Source organism: Trichechus manatus, unplaced genomic scaffold, assembly GCF_000243295.1.
Source record: "Trichechus manatus latirostris isolate Lorelei unplaced genomic scaffold, TriManLat1.0 scaffold00044, whole genome shotgun sequence".
Lineage (NCBI taxonomy): Eukaryota > Metazoa > Chordata > Mammalia > Sirenia > Trichechidae > Trichechus > Trichechus manatus.
Window position 1 is genome coordinate 3,395,413 of NW_004443980.1, and position 17,079 is coordinate 3,412,491.

The window sequence follows — 17,079 nt, forward strand, 5'->3', positions numbered from 1 at the left end:
ACTTTGTACAGTCTTAGTCTGACACCTCAGCAATTCCTTGAATGTGTTCTGCTGTAGTAATTCCTTCGTAAGACAACTAAGGAGTAGCTTAAGTACTGGGAAAATCCAGGATATTATCTGGTTCTTCTCTGTGAAGAAGTAGTTAGGGGTCTTCTTATAATTCACTAATAATTATATATTCTTATAACACTTTCAGTTTCTCTGCTACATGGACATTTCTGTGGGAATTCCAAGAAAAGATTCAAATTAACCAATCAGAACTCTTAAATATTTCTGGAGAAATGTTAGCAACATACAAATGCTTCTAGAACTTTAAATTTTTTTCTTTACCAAACTGTTTCTTTTCTTAATTTGTTGTTACCAAACTGTTTCTTTTCTTAATTTGTTGTTAAACTAGGCACTGAATGAACAGCTTGCTCAAAGTCACCCAATCTATGAGTGAAATGGCAAAAATAGAACCTATGTATCTAAACTCCCTTTTCAAGGCAGACCACACTGAGTCAGGGAATATGTCTTAAAATACAGGCCTACCTGTCTATTGAGTATTTACTTTTCTGTAGCAAATGAGGCACTGTTGAGTGGCATATACTATGTTCTGTATCGTTACTTGCTGTCAAGTCGATCCTGACTCGTGGCAACCCTATGTATGCAGTGTACAGCTGTGCTCTATAGGGTTTTCAAGGCTGTGACTTTTCAGAAGCCAATCACCAGGCCTGTCTTCCAAGGCACCTCTGAGAAAGTTCAAACCATCAACCTTCCAGCTATTAGCTGAGTGCTTAGCCATTTGTGCTACCCAGGGACGCCAGCATATACTCTGTATATATATAGACAGACGGGCAGAGACAGAGGTAGACACAGACATGGTCAGTCCCTGGGTAGCACAAGTGGTTAAGTGCTCAACTATTAACTGAAAGACTGCAGTCCAACCCACCCAGAGGCACCTCAGAAGACAGTCCTGGCAATCTACTTCCAAAAGGTCACAGCCTTGAAAACTCTGTGAAGCAGTTCTACTCTGCACAATGCGATTGCCACAAGTAAGAATCGACTCAGTGGCAACTAACAACAGCAAGTACATATATCTGTAGAAGAAATATGTATGTGAAAAATGACATAAGAGTATATTAATGCAGTGCAAACTATAATTGCTAAGAGGATGTAGAAAAATGAAGTGGTTTAAGACTGGATTGATAAAGGATACAAGTTTACTGGTATAGGCAAATTTTATGTAGAACTGTAAGGTAGTGATGGATGTGGACTGCCAGACAGAAAAAAATAACCATTCATTCGTTCATCAAATACTTATTAGGCGCTTACTCTGTGCTAGGCACTGTTCAAGGCACTAGAGATACAGCAATAAGCAAAATTATTGCAGAGCAGATCAGGCAGGTCATCTTTGAGCACAATCTTTAGTAGGAACACAGAACACAAGAAAGTAGAGAGACATGAAATAGAAAGGAAAAGAGCTGGTAATGGGCTTATATTAGAAGGCCCTAAGTGCTAGGGTGTTTCTAAACAGATGTTTATGTCACTATGGTCAGAATAAACTGCTTTCTCTTCTTTGTTGGTCAGCTCTCCTGGCCTTCTAGATTACATTATAATTAACAGTATAACACAAACCAAATAAATAGTGCACATAGAAGGATTCCCAACTCAGGTATGTGGAGAGCAAAAAGGGAAAGAATGGCTAGCAAAAGCTTGAATTTTCTGTCTCCTTTTATCTTCCCAATTGCTATTACGTATTATCATCAGTCTCTTGCTAGCAACAATCTCCAATTGGATATTTGTCTACCTTGTGATTCAGTTCCTGAAGGTTCTGCACTTCTGTTTTCCTTCCTGGTAGAATCACTGAAACAAAAGGAGATCCCATTTAAACTCCCTCTGTCTAGCCAGGTTCTCCTTACTCAACCTGCAGCAGGTCTCTTCAGAGTATTACCGTAGGTAAAAGTATTTTACATTACATACATGTTGTTGGAAGTTTCCGTGTTTGGCTGCTAACCGAAAGATGGGAGGTTCAAATCCACGAGCCGCTCCACGGAGAAAACACCTGGTGATCTGCTGCTGTAAAGATTACAGCCTAGAAAACCCTATGGGGCAGTTCTACTGCCCTATAGGATCGCTGAGTCTGAATCGACTCAGCAGCACACACAACATAGTTTGATGGGGAGGGATGTGGGGCAGGATGGGACGTTAGGGAGAAAAATCAAGAGGCTATATAGTTCAAGCTTGACATTTAAGAGCTTGGATTAAATAGCCAATTTTAAAGATAAAAGGGACATATCTGAAGGACATTATAAAGGAGTAACTATAAGATAAAACAGGTTTAGCAATAGTTTATCTATGGGAAGACAACAAAATAACGGAGGGGGAGAATGTTTATGTAAGCTTGAAGGTCCAAAATATTGGGATGTCACCAACAATAGCCAAGAAAGTTGGAAAAAATAGCTTGAAGGAAAAAAAAAAAAAGCCTGATGTCAGATTTCAGAGGACTCAAGAAAGGTAAGCTATCTGGCCTGGAGATGTACAGGTGAAAGTCATTATCACACAGGAATTAATCGAAACTATGGGCTAATAAGGGAATGTATCAACTTAACAGCAATTTCAAAGCAGATGATCTAGCTTTGAAACTGTCCTTCAGGGCAGACAAAGCTGTCCTTTTTATACATTAATCTCTTCATTTTGGTTGACAATAGCAGGTGAGAATAACAAATTGAATGAATTAAATTGAAAGACTTAGCTTTTTTGGATTATCTCACTCCATGTTCTCAATTTTTATTTGAATGTGCTCCTTGCCAGCTTACACAAATTATGTGCACTAAAACACAAAATGCGTATGTGCAACTTTTCTGTAAAGGCTATGGTTTCAAAATTATAGAATATAAAAGACACACTAATACAAGTCATCCAGACTATTTAGCTTTTAAATATGGAATTTGCTTTAACATAAAACTGTCAGGGTCAACATGAATTTCCACCTCCAGAGCAAATCTTGGCTATAGACCTATGTAAACAGAAAACCACTTTTAAAGAGAATTTGATTTTAAAATGTGTTATTTTACGTGTTTCTTTAAATAGGAAAGGATTAAGTTTAATACTCTGAACTAGATGCTTTTGGAATCTACATGACACATTTTCTGTAAACAGGGTATTATATCATAAAATGCTTTTAGCATTTCATCAATATCTAATCTGATATGGCTTTGGTTTCCTACAGTTAAGTAGGAATATCTTTATAGTAACTAGAAGTGGAATATTTTTTGAGTATGTACAGTAAGTATGTTGGATGCTATGTTAAGTGCTTAATATACAGTATCTCTTTAATGTTCACAACAACCCTATGAGGTATCAGTAATCCATTTCACAAATAGGCAAAACTGAGGCTCAGATTAAGTCACTTCTTCAAGGTCATATAGCTGGCTAGTGGGCGGAGCCATAATTTGCATCCAGGTCTGATTCCAGTGTTATTGTTCTTAGGTACTACCCTATGCCACCACTTGTCTGTCAGTCAAGACCTGATGCTGAACAGGTCTCAGCAGTTTCCAGACTAAGAGTAAGAAGAAAGGCCTGGTGCTATACTTCTAAAAACCAGCTAATGAAACTCTTATGGATCATAACAGTCCAATTTTGTTGTGCATGAGATGCCACAAACTGGGGGCCAACTGACGGCAGCTAACAACAACCACCCTGTGTTGCCTCCAAAAGTCACCAACAAACAATTTCATGGTACAAGTTTTGTCTGTTGAACTCTACCTAGGAATGGGATAATTGCTTTAGAAGAGATTGGATTTTATTCTTCATGTGTTCTTGCTTACTCTCTTGGCTTCAACCAAGAAGATCTAAATATTGAAAATGGAATTGTGTCAAAATAAACCAAGTATGTTTAGCTCATGCTTCCTTACTAGTGCCAAGTATATTCTAATCTACATTCAGCAATCATACCAGGCAACATGTTGACTGGTAAAAGGGGTGTGGGAGAAGTAGGTAACACGATCTAAGTTAACAGTTATCAGTAGTAGTATATACTCTGTCACTCCTGGTATGGAGGCAATCTAGTGTAGAAGAGTGTATATTCTGGAGTAAAACAAGTTTAAATTTGAATCTTGGCTACACTATTTACCAATTTTGACCTTGAAAAAGTACCACCTTTCTGAGCTACAGATTCCTCATTTTGTAAAACGGAAATAAAACTACATAGCTTAATGGGTATCTAAAAATTCATTACAACACCACTCTACTCAGGTTTGAATCTCAGCTCCCTCCCTCAGTCGCTGTGTGACTCTGTAAAATGGGGATAAAAGTAGTCTCTGCTTCAATGAGTTGTGAGAATCAAATAATATATGTAAAAAGTATGTAACAGTCCCTGGCACATAGAAACTGATATATTTGTGTATACTACAATTCTTACTTAACACCTGCCCAGCACTTGGCCCATAGTATGTGCCCAATAAATGTTAACCAGTTGCCGTTGAGTCAATTCTGACTCACGGCAACCTCGTGTGTCAGAGTACAACTATGCCCCATTGCTTCCCCATTATATTTCAACTTATTTTCTTTTATTCTTTTTTCTGGATACGTTTTAAAAGACAACTTTGTTAAGGTATAATTTACATTCAGTAAACTGCATATATTTAACATGTATAATTTATAACTTAACGTATATATTTTTTAAATGTACAGCTGATAAGTTTTAACATGTATACACCTGTGAAACCATTGCCAGAATCAGGATAGCGAACAAATCCATCATCCTTAAGAGTTGTCTCCTGCTTCTTTATAATCCATTCCTTCTCACACCTCTCTCCCCAGGCAACCACTGATCTTTGTCACTGTAAAGTTTCTAGAATTTTATATATATGTACCCTATTTTTTGTGTCTTTTTATACCACTCAGCATAATTATTTTGAGATTCATCCATGTTGTTACATATATTAACAGTTTAATCCTTTTTATTGCTAAGTAGTACATTACGAAAAAAAAAAACTCATTGCCTTTGAGTTGATTCTGACGCACATACTCCCTTGTATAAATACATCAAAATTTGTCCATTCACTGAGGAAGCCAGCACGACTTGTACAAGGCAAGGTCATGGAAGCTCCATAGACACATCCAAACTCCTTGAGGGACCAAATTGCTGGGCTGAGAGCTGTGGGGACCATGGTCTCGGGGAACATCTAGCTTAGGTGGCATAACATAGTTTACAAAGAAAATGTTCTACATTCTACTTTGGTGAGTAGCATCTGGGGTGTTAAAAGCCTGTGAACAGCCATATAGGATAGTCCACTGGTCTCACCCCTTCAGGAACAAGGGAGAATGAAGAAAACTAAAGACATAAGGGAAAGATTAGTCCAGGGGACTAATGGACCACAACTACCATGGCCTCCACCAGTCGGAGACCAGTACAGCTAGATGGTGCCCAGCCACTGACTGCTGTGACAGGGATCACAATAGAGGGTCCTGGACAGAGCTGGAGAAGAATGTAGAACAACATTCTAACTCACAAAAAAAGACCAGACTTACTGGCCTGACAGAGACTGGAGAAACCCTGAGAGTCTGGCCCCTGGACACCCTTTTAGCTCAGTAATGAAGTCACTCCTGAGGTTCACCCTTCATCCAAAGATTAGACAGGCCAATAAAACAAGACTAAAGGGGCACACCAGCCCAGGGGCAAGGACTAGAAGGCAAGAGGGGACAGGAAAGCTGGTAATAGGGAACCCAAGGTCGAGAAGGGAGAGTGTTGACATGTGGTGGGGTTGTTAACCAGTGTCATAAAACAATATGTGTACTGTTTGAGAAGCTAGTTTGTTCTGTAAACCTTCATCTAAAAAACAATTAAAAAAAAAATATCCATTCACCTGTTGATAGACATTTGAATTGTTTCCAGTTTGGTACTGTTAAAAATAAGGCTTGTATGATCATTTGTGTACAGATCTTTGTAGGAACATATACCTTTATTGAAGAAATGCCTAGGAATGGAAAGACGAGATGATATGGTAAGTGTATGTTTAACTTTGTAAGAAATTGCCATTTTCCAAAGTAGTTCTGTCATTTTACATTCTCACTTGGAGTGTATCAGAGTTCCAGTTCCTCAACATACTCAACAAAAATTTTTCATTTTAGCCATTCTAATAGGTGTGTGGAGCCCTGGTGGCACAGTGGTTAAGAGCTACAGCTGCTAACCAAAAGGTCAGCAGTTCATATCTACCAGCCAATCCTTGGAAACCCTATGGAGCAGTTCTATTCTGTACTATAGGGTCGCTATGAGTTGGAATTGACTCAACGGCAACAGGTAATAAGTGTGTAGAGGTATCTCATTATGGTTTTACTTTGAATTTCCCTAAAGACTAACAAAGTTAATGAGGTTGAGCATCTTTTCATGTGCTTATTTGCCATGTGTGTCTATTCTTGAGAAAGCAACTGTTTAAATAATTTACCCATTTTTTTATTGCATTTTTTTCTCAATATTAAGTTTTGAGATTTCTTTATATTCAGAATACAATTCTTTTATCATATATATGGTTTGCAAGCATTTTCTCCCAGTCTGTGGCTTATCTTTTCTTTCTCTTAGCAGTGAATAGAAGTTGTAGATTTTGATGAAGTCCCGTTCATCAGTTTGTCCCTTTATAGATTATGCTTTTGCCGTGATAGATAAATCTTTGCCGAACCCAAGGTCACACAATTTTTCTCTTATGTTTTCTTCTACCAGTTTTAGGTTTTACATTTTACATTTAGATCCATTTTGAGATAATTGTTGTATATGGTGTGAGATATGGATCAACGTTCATTTATATATAAATGTACAACTTATGTATATATACATATATATATCTCCAGTTGTTCCAGCACCATGTATTTTGAAAAACAATCCTTTCTTCATTGAATTACCTTTGCACTTTGTCAAGAATCTGTTGTCCTTGTATGTGTGGGTTTATTCCCAGACTCTGTATTGTGTTACATTGATCTATTTGTCTATCTTTATAATAATACCACAGTGTTTTAATTACTGCAGATTTATAGTAAGTCTTGAAATCATGTAGTGATAGGCCTCCAACTTTGTTCTTTTTGTCAGTTGGTTGTTTCTGCTATTGTAGATCTTTTTGCATTTCCACACGAATTTTAGAATCAGTTTGCCAATTTCTTAAAAAAAAAAAGCCTGCTGAGATTTTGACTGGGACAATGTTGAATCTATAAATCAATTTTCACAGAACTGACAGTCTTAACAATATTGAATCTCCAACCCATGAACCAGGTAAATCTCTCCATTTATTTATGTCATCTTTAATTCCTTTCCGCAGTGCTTTGCAGCTTTCAGTGTACAGTTCATTCATGCCTTTTGTCAGATTTATTCCTGTGTATTTCACATTTCTGATACCATTGCAAATTTTTTTTTTTTTACTATCTATTTCCAATTGTTCATTGCTATAATGTAGAAAAACAATTGTTTTATATTGATCTTGTATGCTACAATCTTGTAAACTGGCTTATTAGTTCTAGTAGCTTTTTGTAGATTGCATGAGATCTTCTACATAGATAATTACGTCAGTTTTGTTTCTTCTTTTCAAATCTAAATGCCTTTTATTTTTTTCTTGACTGATTTTACTGGTCAGAACCTCCAATGTTGAATAAAACCTGTGAGAGCAGATATTCTTGCGTTGTTCATGATCTTCTAGGAAAAGCACGCAGTCTTTCACCTTTAAATAGCTGTAGGTTTTTTGTAGGTGCTTTTTATCAGGTTGATGAAGTACCCTTCTGTTCCTAGCTTGTGAAGAGTTTTTATCAGGAATTGGATTTCGTCAGATTATTTTTCCTCATCTATTCAGATGATCATATGTTTTTTCTTTTTTACTTTAATATGGTGAATTACACTGATTTTTGAAAGTTAAAACAATCCCGTATTCTGGGATTAAAACCCCACCTGATCATGATATTATCCTTTTTATACATTCATTTTATTTGTTAAAACTTTTAAAGAATTTTTAGATCTGTGTTTATATTTACATCTATTTTTCGTCTATCTCATGAGAGATACTGTTTGTAGTTTACTTTTCTTGTATGTTCTTGATTATCAGGACATTGCTGGCCTCATCAGTGAATTAGGAAGTATCCACTCCTATTCAGTTTTCCAGAAGAGTTTGTGTAGAATTGGTATTATTTTTTCCTTAAATGTTTGAAAGAATTCACCAGTGAAGCCCTTAGGGCCAGTAGTTTTCTTTGCCATTTCAGCACTTTTTACATGTACAGTACAGTGACATTAATTATGTTTATCGTGGTGTGCAACCATCACCATCAACAGAAGCTCAGTGCACCCTAAGCAGTGACCCCTCTTACCCCCTTTTCTCCTACCCCTGGTAACCACCAGTAAACTTTGGTCTCGACACATTTGTCTATTCTAGATATTTCATATAATTGGGATCACACAATATTTGTCCTTCTGTGGCTGACTTATTTCACTTAGCAAGCTTTCAGAGTTCATCCATGTTGTAGGATGTATCAGAACTTCATTTCTCTTTTTGAGTAAGTAATATGCCATTGTATGTATATAGCATATTTTGTTTATCCAATCATCTGTTTTTGGTCATTTAGGCTGTTACCACCTTTTACCTGTTATGAATAGTGATGCAGTGAACATTGGTGTACAAGTATCCATTTGTGTTCCTGCTTTCAATTCTTTTGGGTACTGTCTTGGTTATCTAGTGCTGCTATAACAGAAATACCAAAAAGTGAATGGTTTTAACAAAAATAAATTTATTTTCTCACAGTTTAGTTGGCTAAAAGTCCAAATTCAGAGCGCTGGCTCTAGGAGAAGGCTTTCTCTCTGTCAGCTCAGGAAGAAGGTCCTTGTCTCTTTAGTTTCTACTTCCTGATTCCATGGAGATCTCCATGTGGCTTGGCATCTCTCTTAACCCCATCTGTGCTTGCTTGTTTAATCTCTTTTATATCTCAAGAGAGACTGACTCAAGATACACCCTACAGTGATCCTGCCTCATTAACATAACAAAGACAAGCCATTCCCAAATGGGATTATAACCATAGGCAGAGAGGTTAGGATTTACAACATATTTTTGGGAGACATAATTCAATCCGTAACTGGTATCTACCTAAGAGGGGAATGGCTGGATCACATGATAATTCTGTTAAACTTTTTGAGGAACTGCCATACTGTTTTCCACAGCAGCTCTACCATTTCACAGTCCCACCAGCAATGGATGAGTGTTGTAATTTCTCTACATCCTCGCCAACACCTCTTTTTTTTGTTTGTTTTTTTAACCATAGCCATCTTGGTGGGAATAAAGTGCTATCTCATTATAGTTTTGATTTCATTTCCTGATGATGAATGACCTAGAGCATCTTTTCATGTGCTTGTTGGCCACTTGTGTTTCCTGTTTGGTGAAATGTGTATTCAAGTCCTTTGTACATTTTCTAATTGGGCTGTTTGTCTTTTTTGTGGTTAAGGTGTAGGAATTCCTTAAGTATTCTACATATAAGTCCCTTATTAGATATATGGTTACCAAAAATCTTCTCCCAGTCTGTAGGCTGTTTCTTCATTTTGTTGATACAATCCTTTGATGACCAAAAGTTTTTAATGTGATGAAGTCCCATTTATCTATTCTGTCATCTGTTGCTTGTGCTCTTTGGTATCATATCATGGTTAAAAACAGGTCCCAAAGCATTACCGCTATGTTTTCTTCTAAGAGTTTTATGGTTTTAGTTCTCACATTTAGATCCTCGATCCCTTTTAAGTTAATCTTTGTATATAATGTGAGGTATCAGTCGAGGTTCATTCTTTTGTTTATGGAAATCCAGTTGTCCCAGTACCATTTATTAAAGAGACTATTCTTTCCCCATTGGATGGACTTAGCACCCCTGTCGAAAATCAACTGAGCATAGATGTACAGGTTTATTTCTGAACTATCAGTTCTATTCCATTGGTCTATATGTATATCATTATACTAGTACCAGACTGTTTTCATTACTGTAGCTTTATAGTACATGGAGTCACAGTGAATCAGAAATGACTCGACAGCACCTGGTTTGGTTTCATAGTATATTTACAGATCAGGTAGTGTGAGTCTTCCTACTTTGTTCTTGTTTTTCAAGAACTACTTTGGCTATTTGGGCCCCCTTGCCATTCCATATAAATTTGAGGATTGGCTTTTTCATTTCTGCAAAGAAACCTGTTGTAATTTTGATAGGAATTGCATTGAATCTACTATATTTTTATGCAGATAATGCACGTCTTTTGCATTTGTTTCCTGGCTGTACCGTCCCCCCCGCCGCGAGGCACCCTCACAAGCACCGCCATGCCAATCCACTTCCACATGTTGCTGTAAAAAAAAAAAAAAAAACGCATAGAGAGCTTACAAAAATACCTTGGGCGGGGCGGGGTGGGGGGTGGCCCGCAAACACGGAAGGTGTGCATTATTTACATAAAAATATGGTATACATTCCTACAGTTAATATTGACATCTTCACAATATAAGTCTCTCAATCTATGAACAGGGACTGTCTTTCCATTTATGTAGGTCTTCTTTAATTTCCTTCAGTAATGATTTATAGTTTTCAGTGTACAAGTCCTTCACTTCCTTGGTTAAATTTATTGCTAGGTATTTTACTCTTTTAAATGTTACTGTAAATGGAATTGCTACCTTAATTTCTTTTTCAGAATGCTCACTGCTGATGTTTAGAAATCGGACTGATTTTTGTGTGTTGATCTTTTATGCTGCTACTTTGCTAAATTCATTTATTAGCTCTAGTAGCTTTCTTGTAGGTTCTTTGGGGTTTTATACATAGGATCATGTGATCTGTGAAAAGGGATAGTTTTACTTTTTCCTTTCAGTTTAGTTCTTCTGGCCTAAATGCAAACTTCCAGTAAAATACTGGAACTTCCAGTAAAATATTGAATAGCAGCGCTGAAAGCGGGCATCATTGTCTTGTTCCTGATTTTACAGGGAAGGCCCTCAGTCTTTCTCCGTTAAGTATGATGTTAAAACCCACTGCTGTCAATTCCAATTCAGAGTGAACCTGTAGGACAGAGTAGAACTGCCCCATAGGGTTTCCAAGACGGTAAATCTTTACAGAAGCTGACTGCCACATCTGTCTCCTGTGGAGTGGCTGGTGAGTTTGAACCACCGACCTTTCGGTTAGCAGCTGAGCACTTTAACCATTGCACCAACAGGGTTCCTAAGTATGATGTTAGCCATGGGTTTTTCATAAATGTCCTTTATCAGGTTGAAGAATTTCCCTTCTAACTAGATGGTGCCCGGCTACCACCAGTGACCACTCTGACAGGGAACACAACAGAGTCCCTGATGGAGCAGGTAAAAAGTGGGGTGCAGAACTCAAATTCTAGTAAAAAGACCAGACTTAATGGTCTGAGACTGGAGGGACCCCAGAAGACATGGCCTCTGGACTCTCTGTTAGCCCAAAACTAAAACCATTGTCAAGGCCAGCTCTTCAGACAAAGATTAGACTGGACTATGGGACATAAAATAATACTTGTGAAGAGTGTGCTTCTTAGCTCAAGTAGATACATGAGACAAAATGGGCAGCTTCTGTCCAGAGGCAAGATGAGAAGGCAGAGAGAGTCAGGAGCTGGTTGAATGGCCAAGGGAAATCGGGGGGGTGGAAAGGAGGAGTGTGCTGTCACAGTATAGGGAGAGCAACCAGGTGTTACACAGCAATGTGTGTATAAATTTTTGTATGAGACCAACTTGAATTGTAAACTTTCACTTAAAGTATAACAATAATAATAATAATAAAAGAATTTCTATGTTTAGCTTAAATGTTTTTATCATGAAAGGGTATTGGATTCTGTCAGCTGCCTTCTCTGCATCAATTGAGGTGATCGTGTGGCTCTTTTCCTTTGTTCTGATGATATGGTGTATTACGTTGATTCGTTTTCTAATGCTGAATCACTCTGGCATTCATGGGATAAATCCCACTTGATCATGGTGTATAATCCTTTTTAATATGCTTTTGGTTTCTGTTTGCTAGTATTTTAAGTTGAGGATTTTTGTGTCTATACTCATAAGGGATACTGGTCTATAGGTTTCCTGTGGTGTCTTGGTCTGGCTTTGGTGTCAAGGTAATGCTAGCCTCATACAATGAGTTAGAAAGTATTCCCTCCTTTTCTATATTTTTGGAAAAGTTTAAGAAGGATTGGGGTCACTTCTTATATAAATGTTTGGCAGAATTCCCCAGTGAAGCCATGTGGTCCAGGACTTTTCTTTTAAGGGAGGTTTTTGATTACCGATTCAGTCTCTTCACTTGTTATAGATTTATTGAGATCTTCTATTTCTTCATGACTCAGTGTAGGAAGTTTATGTTTTTCTAGGAATTTGTCCATTTCATCTAGGTTGTCTGATTTATTGGCATACAGTTGTTCATAGTATTTTCTGTACAGTCGGTTATAATGTCCCCACTTTCATTTCTGATTTTAGACAACTGCATGTTGTGGCTTTTATCTTTGTCAGTCTAAGAGGTTTGTTGATTTTATTGATCTTTTCCAAAAACCAACTTTAGGTTTCATTATTTCTCTTCTCCATTTCATTTACATTTGCTCTGATCTTTCTTATCTCCTGCCTGCTGGTAGCTTTAGGCTTGGCTTGCTCTTCTTTTTTTTTTTTTTTTTTTTGGTTGCTCAAGTTTTAAAGTTAGGTTATTGATTTTAGATCATCTTTTTCAATGTAGGTGTTAACCACTATGAATTTGCCATGGTTCCATAAGTTCTGGTATGTTATTTTTTCATTTTCATTCAATATGATTTATTTTCTGATTCTTGATTCTTTCCTCAGCCCATTAGTTAACAGTGTCTTGTTTAATTTCCACATATTTGTGTATTTTATAGTTTTCTGCTATTACTTTCTAGTTCAATTCCATTGTGGTTGGAGAAGTTGCTTTGTATGATTTGTGACCTAACATATGGTCTATCCTGTACAATGCAGGATAGACCATATGTGCACTGGAGTATATTGTGCTGTTGTTGGTTGGAGTATTCTATACATGTCAGTTAGATTTAGCTGGTTTATAGGGTCATTCAGGTCCTCAATTTCCTTACTGATTTTCTTTCTAGATGTTCTCTCAATTACTGAAAGTGTTCAGTGTATATATACTTACAATTGCTGTATCTTTGTGATGAACCAAGTCTCTCATTGTTATTTAATGTCCTTGTCTCTTATAACAGATTTTGACTTAAAATCTATTTTGTCTGGTACTAAAATCGTCACCCCAGTTCTTTTTTGGTTACTCAATGCATGGAATATTTTTTTTCCATCCTTTCACTTTCTATCTGTGTCCTTAGGCCTAAAACGTGTCTCTTAGACAGACAGCATTTAGTTGGATCTTGTTTTTTTAATCTATACTGCCGCTGTCTGCCTTTTGATGGGAGCATTTACTCCCTTTACTCACATGGTAATTACCCATAAGGACGGACGTACTTCTGCAATTTTGTTATTTGTGTGTGTATGTGTGTGTGATACACCTTCTTTTTCCCTCAATTCCTCCAATACTGCCAACTTTTGTGTTTTCTTGATTTTTTTTACAGTGAACCACTTTGATTCCCTTCTGTGTGTATTTTCTTAGATATTTTCTTTGTGGTTACCATGAGGATTGTATTAACCATCGTATAACAACCTGGCTTATATTAATACCAACTTAACTGGTGATACCTAATTGATACCCACTCTGTTCCTCTCCCGTTTATGTTGGTGGCATCACCTATTACATCTTTATACATCATGTACTCTGTAACATAAATGTATGCTTATTTTTTATGTATTTGTTGTATAAAGCATGAAGGAAATTGCCCTTATACTTGCTCATGCAATTGCCTTTAATGGAGATCTTTTTTTCTATGCATGGCTTCAAGTTATTTTCTAGTGGCCTTTCTTTCCTATTTGAAGGACTCCCTTTAGCATTTTTCTAGAACTAGGCTGGTGGTTATTAACTCTCTCAGCATTTGTTTATCTAGGAATGTCTTAATTTGACCCTCATTCCTGAAGGACAGTTTTGCTAGACATAGCAAAACTGATTGGTTGACAGTTCTTTTCTTTAAGCACTTTAAATGCCATTTCATTGCCTTGTGCCTCCAAGGTTTCTGAGGCAAAATTGGCACTTAATCATATTGGGGTCCTTTGTATGTGACTATTTGCTTCTCTCTTACTGCTTTCAGGATTCTCTATCTCTAGTTTTTGAGAGCTTGAATATAATGCGTCTTGGTGTGGATCTCTTTCAGTGTATCCTACTTGGAGTTTGTTGAGCTTCTTAGATTTGTAGATCCACGTCCTTCACAAATTGGAACATTTTCTGCCATTATTTCTTCAAATAGTTTTTCTGTTCGTTTCTCTCTCATCTCCTTCTGCAACTGTCTTAGTTATCCAGTGCTGCTATAACAGGAATATCATAAGTGGATGGTTTTGGCAAACAGAAATTTATTCTCTCACAGTTTAGGAGGCTAGAAGTCCAAAATCAGGGTGCTGGCTTTAAGGGAAGGCTTTCTCTTTTGGTTCTGGGGAAGATCCTTGTCATCAATCTTCCCCTGATGTAGGAGCTTCTTAGCACAAGAACCCCGGGACCAAAGGACATGCTCCACTCCCAGTGCTTCTTTCTTGGTGGTATGAGGTTTCTTTTTTTATATCTCAAAAGAGATTGACTCAAAATACAACCTAATCCTGTAGATTGAGTCCTGCCTCACTAACATAACTGCCTCTAATCTTGCCTAATTAACATCATAGAAGTTAGGGTTTACAACACATAAGATAATGACATCGGATCACAAGATAGTGGACAACCACACAATACTGGGAATCATAGCCTAGCCAAGTTGATACACATTTTTAGGGGACACAGGTCAATCCATAAAAAATTTCCATGATGTGGATGTTAGTTTGCTTGATGGTGTCCCACATTTCCATTAGCCTATGCTCACCAGTCTTGATCTGTCTCTCTTGTTGCTCCTCAGCCTCCATAATTTTGATTACCTTATTGATGGATTCTTTCTGCTGCCAGCTCTAATCTTTCGTTAAATCCTTCCAGTGAGTTTTTTAATTCAGTCATTTTCTTCCAGTTCTAGTATTTGTTTGGTTTCTTTTTATAGTGTCTATCTCTTTATGTATATTCCTGTTTTGTCCATGCATCATCTTCCCGATTTTCTTTAGTTCTTTGAGCTTATTTAATATTGCTGTATTATAGTTTTCCAATCTGTTCATTATTCGTGGTTCCAAAAATATGATTTTTGTCCTTTTGTCTTGTTCACTTCAGTCAGCCATCATTTCCAGTTTCTCTGTATGCCTTGTGATTTTTTGTTGTTGTTGAATCTGGGACATCTGAATTTTACAAGGTGTTAGCTTTCTCAATTCCTCCAAATATATAGTGTTTTTGACAGTGCTGATTCCTGCAAAAAAACACTGAAGGCAGGCACTGCCTTCAGACTTGGCTTACTACTCCCTGTCTCTCCCTAAGATCTCTCTGGTTCAGAGCAGAGCCAGGTTTCTGTCCTTCAGCAGCTCCCAGACAAATCAAGAACACACTCTAACGAATATGCCCTCAGAGAGGGCACAGTCTTCAATCCTTAGTTACTGCCCCCTCACTGTTTCAGCCAGACTGTGGTTTCAAACTTTTACTAAAACGCCTCTGGACTGGACAGAATATACACCCTGAACAGTTTACTAGCAAGATCTGCCCTATTTTTTTCAGAACCAGAGATTGGAGCCATTCCCAGTGCACAGGAGAGCTGTGTATTGGCTGGGGGTGTGGGTGTATCTGGCTCCACAGCAGCCATCCATCTGCAGTGCTAGGATGAGGAGGGGCAGGAACACCCTGAACAGTCTGCCAGAGAGATCTGTTCTGTTTATTTTGGAGCCAGAGGTCAGGGCCTTTCCCTGTGCACATGCAAGCCATGAGTGGGCTGGGGATGTGGTGAGGCTACAGATCTGGTGCAGCTGTGTGCTGCACTGAAGGGGGAGAGGCGGGAGCAGTGGAAGAAATGCTTTTCCTACCATGTGATATTCAACCTTATTATGATTCAGTTTGAAGCTCCTTGATGTAGGCCTTTGCCCACCATTTCAGAATTCTCACAGGGCTGATTACAAACTTCTAGTTGCCTTTTTTGGTGGTTGTGTGAGAAGGGTCAGGTTCTTAGATGTACTCATGGAACCATCTTCCCAGAATCCCCTGGATTAAGTGTATTTTATGATTCCATTTTATCTCCTTTGTTGACTTATTAGCTATAACTGTTTTTGTTATTCTTCTGGTTGCTTTAGGTGTTATAAAAACCAAAACCAAACCCATTGCTGTTGAGTCAATTCTGATTCATGACAACTTACGTATTACAAAGTAGAACTGCTCATAGGGTTTTCTTGGCTGTAATTTTTACAGAAACAAACTGTAAGGCCTTTCTTCCATGGTGCCACTCGGTGGATCTGAACCATCAACCTTTCAATTAGTAGTCAAGAGCAAACCGTTTGTGCCACCCAAGGACCTTTTATGGGGGTTATAGTATACATCTCTAACTTACTACATTCTACCTTCAAATGATATTATACCACTTTACATATAGCAAAAGAACCTCACAATAGTACATTCCATTTCACCCCTCCCAGCCTTTATTCTAATTACTGTTGTTTAAAACAGTTGGTTCTTTTTAAAAGAGATTAAATAATAAGGAAAAAATCTTACATACTTACCCATGTACTTACCATTTTCAGTGCTCTTCATTTCTTTGGGGAGATCAGTATTTCCGTTTGGTACCATTGTCCTTCTTCTTGAATGACTTTAACATTTCCTGTAGTGCAGGTCTGCTAGCAATAAATTATTTCAGTTTTCCTATGCCTGAAAACATCTTTGTCTTTATTTTTTGAATATTTTGCTGGGTTTAAGAATTCTAGGTTAATGGTGTTTTTCTTTCAGAACTTTAAAGATGGCCCATTGTCTTTTCACTTCAGTGTTCCTGATGAGAATCTCCTGTCATCCGTCACTGGTTTTGAACTATGTGATTATGATGGGCCTTGGTGAAGTTTTTCTTCTGTGTTTGTGGGTGTGTGTGCACATGCTTAGGATGCAAGAAGCTTCTTGGGTTCTTGAGTTAGT

At 37.6% G+C, this 17,079-nt stretch overlaps 1 long non-coding RNA gene across 1 annotated transcript; it reads right to left on the reverse strand.

Moving 5' to 3' along the window:
* Window positions 1–820: 820 nt before the first annotated feature.
* On the reverse strand, window positions 821–16,794 carry LOC111820599 (uncharacterized). Its single transcript, XR_002824134.1, has 3 exons — window positions 16,689–16,794; window positions 5,850–5,960; window positions 821–1,845 (listed from the first exon to the last, which is right to left on the reverse strand). It is a non-coding gene; the product is annotated as an uncharacterized LOC111820599 (long non-coding RNA).
* Between the last annotated feature and the right edge of the window lie 285 nt (window positions 16,795–17,079).